Source organism: Balaenoptera borealis, assembly GCF_965194805.1.
Source record: "Balaenoptera borealis genome assembly, chromosome: 8".
In the NCBI taxonomy this organism is placed as follows: Eukaryota; Metazoa; Chordata; class Mammalia; order Artiodactyla; family Balaenopteridae; genus Balaenoptera; species Balaenoptera borealis.
In genome coordinates, this window is record NC_138865.1 from 3,906,192 (window position 1) to 3,916,790 (window position 10,599).

Sequence of the window (10,599 nt, forward strand, 5' to 3'; positions counted from 1 at the left end):
ATAATATAGTCCAGATGTGTGCCAGGAAGAAGGAAAGAGCATGGATTTTAACAGAGAACAGTCTCTGTCACATGTAGTAATAGGCTCTTTTTTATTGAGCTATAATTGACATATAGCATTATATTAGTTTCAGATGTACAACAAGACTCAATGTATATGTTGCTAAATGATCACCACAGTAAGTCTAGTTAATATTTATCACCACACATAGTTACAAATTTTTTCTTTCTTGTGATGGGATATTTTAAAATCTATTCTCTTAGCAACTTTAAAATATACAACAGTAACGTTAACTATAGTCACCATGCTATGCATGACCTTCCAGAACTTATTTATTTTATGACTGGGAGTTTGTACCTTTTAAAAAACTAAGCTCATAGATATTTTTAAAATTCATATCCCTAAATCTCCTTTTTCCTATAGCACATTATTCATATCACAGACAGGGTAGAATTTTAGTAAAACATATCACATTTTGTTACTTTGTTTCTTAAAGCTCTTCTTAGATTCCCACTAGATTTATGATCTACTCCAAATTCTGATGGACAGAATAAGACCCTGGATCGGTCCTGACCAACTGCTAACACCTTAATCTCCAATGACACTGGCCTTCTCCACATGCCTTAAACTAACCCAGTTGGTTCCCAGCGTAAGGTCTTTTTCATCCGTCAGTGATAATTGTTTTAAGTGTCATAATTGCGCTCAACAAGGAGTCATCAACATTTCCATCAAATTGTTTTTAAAAGAATAAAGAGGTTTATTTCTCTCACAACAAAAATTCACCTGATTGACCTGATGGCTCAATCATATCCAAAAATATTCAGGATCCTTTTAGCTCTGCAGGACTATGTTTTATGTCTCTCTTTTAGCCTTATGGAAGAAAAACAGCTGCTCTAATTTCAGGCATCACATCCATGTACAAGCAGGAGGAAGGGACCAAAGTCTCTTCCCTGGGAGCATTTGCCCATATATTATGGTAGAAAAACCCCATTTTCGTATTTCCCTGTTCACCACACTGGTCATAAATACATCACATTGACACTGCTAGATGAAAAGAAGGTTGGGCTTTTTAGCTTTTGTAATAGTAGAAGGAGGAAGAAGACATGGAAGCATTGTAAGTGTCCATCGACAGAGGAATGGATAGAGAAGATGTGGTCCATATACACAATGGAACACTACTCAGCCATAAAAAACAAAAATGAAATAATGCCATTTGCAGCAACATGGATGGACCTAGAGATGATCATACAAAGTAAAGTAAGTCAGACAGAGAAAGACAAATATCGTATGATATCGCTTATATGTGGAATCTAAAAAATGATACAAATGAACTTATATGCAAAACAGTAATAGACTCACAGACATAGAAAACAAACTGGGAATTGGAGGAGGGATAAATTAGGATTTGGGGGTTAGCAGATACAAACTACTATGCATAAAATAGAAAACCAACAAGGACCTATTGCATAGCACAGGGAACTGCATTCAGTATCTTGTAACAACCTATAAGGGAAAAGAATATATATACAAGTAACTTAATCACTGTGCTGTACACCTGAAACATTGTAAATCAACTACACTTCCATTAAAAAAATTTTTTTTTAAGAAGAAGTGTTGTAAATAGTTTCGGGGTCGCCAGCTCGCAGCGCCTTCCCATCCCAGACCTTTACATCCGTATTTTCTGTTAGGTGTTCAGCTTTAGACTAAATGTCGCCTGTTGAGAAAGGCCTTCTGTGTTGCCACTCTGTGCCATGCTGCACTTGCTCTGCCCCTCAGAGGCTGACTGTGTGGATTGCCTCCGTTGGTTCCTTGCCCTGTGACCTGGTCAGTGAGAGATTCAGGAGTGGGACAAAAGGGCTGACCTTCGGCCATTCCTCTCCCGCATCCCTCCTGCCTCTCCCCAGGTGTTCTCCTTCCCAAAGTCCGGCAGCTCCTGTCACTCCTGTCCCACACTTACCCTGTGTGGGATTCTCTGACCATGCCCTCTACATGCCTCTTCAGACTTGGGGTGCTAATGGCCCCTCAGCTCTCAGCCCAAGGAACTTACCCAGCTTTTCTTACCCCTACCCACATCTTTCTTTATAAAAACTCCCCCTTATTAAACATTGCTCAATGGCCCTGTTGCAGCAGACCATTTGTTTCTTGACAGCATCCTGGCTAGCATACTTTTAAAGCTACCATATCTAAAACAGGTCTCAAGTAGCTTTCAGTATCATTACCCTACCTTAATTACCTGCATAGCACTGACATCTTTTGATATGTATATACTTTCCCCTGGTAAAAAGCTGGTTCCTTGAGAGTAGGTCTTGTGTCTGCTTTGTGCATTGTTTTGTTTCTAGTACCTAGAATACTGACTGCCACAATTCAAGATGTGTTGAATGGATAGTAAGTGCTAAATTGATGCTTGTGGACTAAAGTTGCCCAGAATGAGTCCTTCTCCACTGACGCCAGCCCTCCCACACCTGGAGCTCGCCTTCATGGCCCTGAAGTTTCACCAAGAGCATCTCTATACACCAAATATCTCTGCAATTGAAGCCAGCCCCTTTCCTGGACTTCCAAACTCCTGCTTATCAAAAAGTTTTATGACGGCTTCTGTTTTTTATTTAAATCCTCTAGTGAAGATTTCTGAATTAATTCCTTTGGTCTTTACTCTCTTCAGATTGAATTATCTTTGGCCATGTAAACTATCATCAAGCAGAGAGTCTATCTTAGAGTGAAAGGAAAAGCCATGCATTAGTTACATGATTGCAGATGATAAATGACACAGGAATACCAGTACCTTTACTTCTTACTTGTGGGCAAACTGATACATTTTATTGTTATCAGAGAACATCCTTGCTAATATGGTTTTATATATGTCAAAGTTCCAAATACCCTGCTTCTTACATGTCCAAGAATGAATTAAACATTCCATCATATTTTTAGTAGTATTAATTGATGCATTTTCTGCTCAGGGCAGTTTCTTAATAACTATCTTTCATTGAAATACTCTCATGTCCAGAAATTAAGATTTCAGAGAGATTAAACTATGCTCTGAAGAATGAACATTCAAACCACAAAATAAGAAAATTTCAGCATTTAGGATTGAGTGTGTGTGTATCTCTTGGAAAAGACATAAACAAAATGTAATCTGACCTAGTTATAACATTTGGGATAACTGTAACTTAGTTTAAGTCTGCCAGATGAGGGTTTATCTACTTTGTAATGTTACATTTTATATATTTATTATTTTATTACATGTTTATTATATATATTTATACATTGTATTAATATATTTTATTACCTCATGTTTTGGGTGGAATGTTTTTCTTCCCTTTAATAGTTAGAAGTGTGACCATGGATGATAACTTAAAAGTGTGTGTGTGTGTGTGTGTATATGTTTCTGATATATATATATATATTTATGTATCAGAAACATTTTTATGCATAATCAGGACTTTTTCCTAACATGCGATGGGGAAGAAAATACATAGAAGGGATGAGTATTAGAGGGATCGTACTCAGCATGAAGTTACTGGAAAAAATAGGCAAGTAAGAAACGATATGTTGAAAGTATGTTTGTATTCATAAGGTGATAAACATTAAAGAGAGTTCTAAATAGCCCAAGTTTAAGTTAAAAATGACAAGCAGCTTCTGAAAAGAGCCACCATGGAAGGATAAGAGTGATTTTTATAAAATATTTAAGGGATTGGTCCCTCCATGACCAGAAGCTTCATTGCTTGCTATGTGCCATTCTCTTTAATTCTTTCCTCTACAATTGCATGTCACCTTTCAAGGGAGGAATCACCATGTACACAAAGGTGGGCAGAGGGTTAAGTTGTTGTCTGCTCACCCGCTGCTACAGTGCAACTTCCAGCGAGGGGCTCTCTGCCTTTTGTCCCACTGTAATTTCAAAACAAGAGATTAAAAAAAAAAAAAAAAAAAAAGACTAGGGAAACGTATGTCAAAGGATATTGAAGAGGTAGAAAGAGATAAAATTAAAGCAAGAGCATGATATTGGTAAGTTCGTTTTTAGGTTAGGTGCAGTCTAGTGTATTTAAAACCTAAAATATATTAAATTTGGGGTAAATAGTTAGTTTCACAATGACCTAACAGTTCCATTCAATTTAAAATGAAAATTGGGTCTTTCTATTTTTTTTAGATCCTCTCCACATCTCTTCTATTTGATTACTGTCTTCCTTGTTGTGTGCCTCTGCTTTGCTGGTGCCATAAGCCTATAAACTGAATGCACGTGGAATTCCACAGCTCGCTGAGGTTTACATCAGGGGACTTTGCAGGAGGTCATGGGCAGTGATATGGACCAACTAAAGGATGGCTTTTTGGCAGGTAGGGCAGCACATCATGTCTCCCCCTCCTTTCTGATTCACTTCAAGTCAAGACCATGGGATTTGCACGTGTGGATTCAGTGTTCCAAATACAGTTCATGCACCCAACCAGCTGCGTGGAGCTCATGGCAGGCACCACATTCCTGGTGTGCAACGTTCAGAGGAGAAGGATAGAGTCCTTCTATGTGCAGAGGCCATGACATCTTTAAATTAAGCCAAGGAAGAAATGGAGACCAAAGGATGCAGAGTTTGCAGTCTCACTAAGCATGTAAATGACCCCATGTAGAAAAGCCAAGTAGAGAGCACAGTAGATTTCTTCCCAAATTTCTCAAAACATGGAAGTTCCTATTTTATAAAATAATGCAGGAACTTGAAACTGTGGGAACACATGTCCCGCTACATAACTTTTTGAAAACAGCTTTTGGATGTGTAGAAAATAGAAAATTATAGATTATTTATAATAGTTACCGTGTGTATATCATTTATGTACTTTTAAAGTAAATTGTAATACAGAAATACATATGATAGGCAAAAACAGCTAAGCAATAGTAGCCCATCACCCAAATATTATCCTTTTGCGTATTTTGATAAGTATGCTTCCTAATCAGTCCTGTATCTATCTATTTAGCCACTAATTTATCTCCCTGGTGTCAGAGGGCTTTTTCCCTGCTGGAGGTACGCCTAGCTAAGCTGTGGAGTTAGAGGGGGGAATAATCAGAGCTACGGAGCCATAGTGGACTATGCCATATCTGACATAATATAACTGTACCTCCTGCTTTGCCAGGTCTCCCCAACCTAACACACCCAATTCTGAGCGTCAGTGAAAGAATGTTGCTGCCATATCAGTAAACACAGTGCTGCAGCCGTCAAGCCATCACATTGCAGCCTCCGCAACAGGGAGCCTGAGGGGACTCAGGATGGAAACAGGAGGCCCGCCTTCTGGCCCTCAGCCACTGCAGCCCCCCCCCGACGACAGTACACCCTTAGCAGACCCAGGATGAGAAAGCACAGGACACTGGCCCCAGAGAGCTGAGGTGCGCATCAAAGGAATGATTTCAGTGAGCCCAGACTCTTGCACCTTTGTACACATAAAAGCACTAAATACCTTAACTTGAGATGTCTGGTTTTCTTTAATTAACAGTAAACTTTTGTTGTCCTGACTACCCGGTGTTTGTTGCAAACCCCCTACAATCCCCGCTCCTCCCTGACCTCTTCAGATCAGCCCCTCAGAGCTGTTCAAGATGCTGTGTCCTGGGCTTAAGTGCTCAGTTTTGTCCGCCAAATAAAACATAATCCTCAACTTTTATTTGTTTTTTTTTTTTATTTATGGCTGTGTTGGGTCTTCGTTTCTGTGCGAGGGCTTTCTCTAGTTGCGGCGAGCTGGGGCCACTCTTCATCGCGGTGCGCGGGCCTCTCAGTATCGCGGCCTCTCTTGTTGCGGAGCACAGGCTCCAGACGCGCAGGCTCAGTAGTTGTGGCTCACGGGCCTAGTTGCTCCGCGGCATGTGGGATCTTGCCAGACCAGGGCTCGAACCCGTGTCCCCTGCATTGGCAGGCAGATTCTCAACCACTGCACCACCAGGGAAGCCCTAACCCTCAACTTTTAGGCTGTGCATTTTTTAAAGTCAGCATGAGGATGATGTAGTTGTTTTTTTTTTTTTAACTGAAAGACCAGGAAGCTCTCCCAGAGCACTGTAGGGAAGGAGGCTAACCTGCCAACTCCCTTGTCCTCCAGAACTAGGAGGACTGCACAGCCTCCTTCAGTGACCAGTTTCAAGCCCTCCGCTTTGGCATTGTATTGATTTCACTCAGGACATTTTGCAGAAAGAAGGAACTGAGCCCTTGAGTCCAGCACTTCAGGCAACAGCCAAATGCAAAAGGAGACCTTGTCTGTCTGGGCGTCACAAACTCTGGAGGAGGAGGAGTTACCTCTGTGGGAGAAACGCTGTTGACTCCAGGCCCCTTTCACCTTCCGTGGAGTGAGTGTGCTCAGTGAAGGAAGCAGGTGGCAGACGCTGTACCTCCAGGTACCGCGAGACCAATGTCGCCAGGATAAACAGAATATTTCTTTTTCTTTTTGGCTGTGTTGGGTCCTGGTTGCTGCACTTGGGCTTTCTCTAGTTGCGGCGAGAGGGGGCTACTCTTCATTGCGGTGCACGGGCTTCTCATTGCGGTGGCTTCTCTTGCTGCAGAGCCTGGGCTCTAGGTGCATGGGCTTCAATAGTTATGGCACACGGGCTCAGTAGTTGTGGTTCATGGGCTCTAGAGTGCAGGCTCAGTAGTTGTGGCGCACGGGCTTAGTGGCTCCACGGCATGTGGGATCTTCCCGGACCAGGGATCGAACCCGTGTCCCCTGCACTGGCAGGCGGATTCTTAACCACTGCGCCACCAGGGAAGCCCCCAGAATATTTCATTAGAATTTCACAAGATGTCTGGTTTCCTGTGGATCTTTGAAACATGTAAACAACTGAGCAGTGGTCTGAGAGGCACCATAGAGGAACAGGGAAGGGTATGGACTCTGGCAGCAGGCTGTCTGGTGCCTCCCAGGTCCACCATTTCTTGGACATATAGCTTCAGGCATTTGACCTGGGCTCTCAATGCCCAGGCTCTTCTTACTGTAAACTGAATGTTAGATTAATTGTCCCAAAGGGAGAAGATGGTCCACAGTGCCCCTCCACTGGACATCTTCACTTTCTTATTGCTGTATCCCTTCCCCCAAATGTAGTCCTAGACACAGAGTGTAGACTCAATAGATATGTTATATGACGAAATGAAGAGAACGTAGTAAAGGAAAAGAAAGTGTCTATTAGATATACCATCAGCCCTCCATATCTGCAGGTCCTGCATCTGCAGATTTAACCAACCGCAGATCGCAAATAGTAAAAATAAAATTCCAGAAGGTTCCAGAAAGTAAAACTTGGATTTGCTCTGGGCTGGCCACTATTTACATAGCACATACATGGTCTTTACAACTATTTACATAGCATTTGCACTGAATTAGGTATTATAAGTAATACAGAGATGATTTAAAGTGTATGGGAGGATGTGCAAAGGTTTATTTGCAAATAGGAGGAGAATGGTTATCAAGAAGTCAGGGGAAAATGGATCCGGCAGATCAGCTTTAGGACCAAGTACATGTGGAAGGTGAGGATCTAAAATTGATTCCCGTTAAGACCATCTCTGCCTCAGTCACCAGCAGAATGTATCTGTGCTCCTAGGAGGGTCCAGACCCCAGTCAAGACTACAGCGAAATATCCCTTTTCCCCTTTGCACGCCTCACACTCTTCTCTGTCTTTAGTCTTTGTCTGCTCTATTGATTTTTCAATAAAGTCAGCCTTCTGTATCAGAGGGTTCTGGCATATGTGGATTCAAGCAACTCTGATCAAAAATATTTGAAAAAAAATTCCAAGAAGCTCCAAAAAGCAAAACTTGGATTTGCTGCATGCCAACAACTATTTACAGAGTATATACATTGTATTGACAACCATTTGCATATCATTTACATTGTATTAGCTATCATAAGTTATCCAGAGACGATTTAAAGTCTATGGGAGGATGTGCGTAGGTTACATGCAAACACGCACCATTTCATATAAGGGACTTGAGCATCTGTATAACTACATTCATAAGGAGGTCATTGGTGATGCTAATAAACATAATGTCAATGTCCTAGAGAGACCAGTAACTAGAAAACAGGTGAAGTGGATGTAAGGTAATAAAATCAAATTTGGAGTAATATATTTTTTTAATTTCTTAAAAGAGATAGGAAAGTGACTACAGTGGGATATAGCTCAGGGGGATGTTTTATGCTTTATGAAGGAGAAATCAAGCAATTTTACATACAGTAGTCCCTCCAAGAACTGGTTCCAGGAACCCCATGGACACCAATCCACAGACACTCAAATCTGCTGTATAAAGCAGTGTATATTTGCATATAACCCACGTACATCCTCCCATAGACTTTAAATCATCTCTAGATAACTTATGATACCTAATACAATGTAAATGCTACATACAGAGTTGTAAATACAATGCAAGCGCTATGTAAATAGTTGCCGGTGCGCAGCAAAGCCAGGTTCTGCTTTTTGGAAATTTCTGGAAATTTTGTTCTAGTATTTTTGACCTGAGGTTGGTTGAATCTGCAGATGCTCGGCCCTTGTTTACAAAGGACTGACTTTATTGAAAAATCAGTAGAGCAGACAAAGACTAAAGACAGAGAAGAGTGTGAGGCGTGCAAAGGGGAAAAGGGACATTTTGCTGTAGTCTTGACACTGGAGTCTGGACCCTCCTAGGAGCACAGATACATTCTGCTGGTGACTGAGGCAGAGATGGTCTTAACGGGAATCAATTTTAGATCCTCAACTTCCACATGCCGGATCAATTTTCCCCTGACTTCTTGATAACCATTCTCCTCCTATTTACACCCAGGCATGTTTCTCCAGGGAACACGCATGTCCAAATGAAAGGATAGTTCTCAATATTGGCTGTGGTACTGAAAATAATGAATGATTCTTATGACTGGATACTAAACTACTCTGCAATCATAAGTTTTCCAATTCCTCATTTTCAAAATTTTAGTATTACCTAACAGAATCATCAGCTGATATAACATTAAAAATAAATGTAATAATATATCCCACAGGGATTGTTAGTGTATCACTTGGAAAGAGGTTCTCAGAATTTGTATTTGTAGTAGCACCTAAAAATAGTAATAGAATTGATGATGGAATGACTCGTTCCAGCATGTGAATTAATAAATTTATTATAAGGCTCCATTTTTCTAATTAAATGGTAATTTCCAACTAAAATTTTCATCAAATATGTTCTATGTATTTAATTTAAAATTTGTCAGCTTGATTAATTTGTGGTAATAATAATAATAGCAATGATAATTCAAACCAGAAGAAAAATGTTCACACTTAGAGATTTATGGTAATAAGAAACTTAAAAAAAAGTATCTACTTTTATTTTGTGTATATGAGTATGTATTTATTGCCAATTAATAAGATAATTTAAGAATAAAATATATTACTATAAGATAAACTACTTTTGGGGCAAAGTAATGGAAATACAGGTTCATGGTGATAAAAGGGAAATGTCAACTTTCTGATTAAAGACCAGCTTCTTGATTGGATTCATTTGCACTTTGTTAAATATTAAAAGACTAATGTAACATATATAATTTAAATTGTCAATATTTGCACAACATGGTAAATTGAATCTGTGTCAATCATGTAAACACATGATAAAATATTTTGATTTAAAGTTAAAAATGTTTTTTAAGTCTTCCAGTTTAAAAGTATTTTTTAAATGATTTTATCAGGCACAAAAAATAATCTTTTGAAGACCACTGAGAGGAAGTGTTACCAAAGTGGTTGGACATGAACAGGAGATATATTTCTTCCATGGGGATGAAAGGGTAGTAGGGAAGTGTAGGTGCAGATGGAATGAGGGGAGATGATGAAGGATAAAAACATCTTTTAAAGTTTTGTCTCATGGTTTTATATTTTTCAGTGACATCAGTAGCTGTAAACACTGGGAAAGCTTTTATTTTAGTACCCTAAGTCACACTTTGGTTTAGATGGTGAGGAAAAAAGGCAAAGTGACAGTATAGGGAAAATATAGAGTATTAGACGCTATTAAGAGATTTCTACGGTTAAAACAATAAAACAGCGATGACACCGATGTCTTTTCTATAATGTGTCATTTCCCCAAGCAGCTCTTAGAAACTTGGGTTAAATCCACCCACGTTATGCTTAGCACACTGGCTGCTGCATGAGACCCACAGCAGAACAGAAAAGCAGCAGAATGGCTTCAGATTCAGGTAGGTTTCTGTATCCGTGTGTCTTGTGTGACGTAAGATCGATCATAACCCTATTTCTTTTTTTTTTTTTTAACATCTTTGTTAGAGTATAACTGCTTTACAATGTTGTGTTAGTTTCTGCTGTATAAAAGTGAATCAGCTATACATATACATATATCACCATATCTCTTCCCTCTTGCATCTCCCTCCCACCCTCCCTATCCCACCCCTCTATGTCGTCACAAAGCACCGAGCTGATCTCTCTGTGCTATGTGGCTGCTTCCCACTAGCTATCTATTTTACATTTGGTAGTGTATATATGTCCATGCCACTCTCTCACTTCGCCCCAGCTTATCCTTCCCCCTTCCCATGTCCTCAAGTCCATTCTCTACGTCTGCATCTTTATTCCTGTCCTGCCCCTGGGTTCATCAGAACCTTTTTTTTTTTTTTTAGATTCCATATATATGCGTT

General features: G+C 40.0%; 1 protein-coding gene across 5 annotated transcripts in view; it reads right to left on the reverse strand.

Moving 5' to 3' along the window:
* LOC309633371 (uncharacterized protein) overlaps positions 1 to 10,599 on the reverse strand; it is a 394,758-nt gene that overhangs the window by 280,595 nt on the left and 103,564 nt on the right. The gene's annotated exons all lie outside the window — the stretch shown is intronic.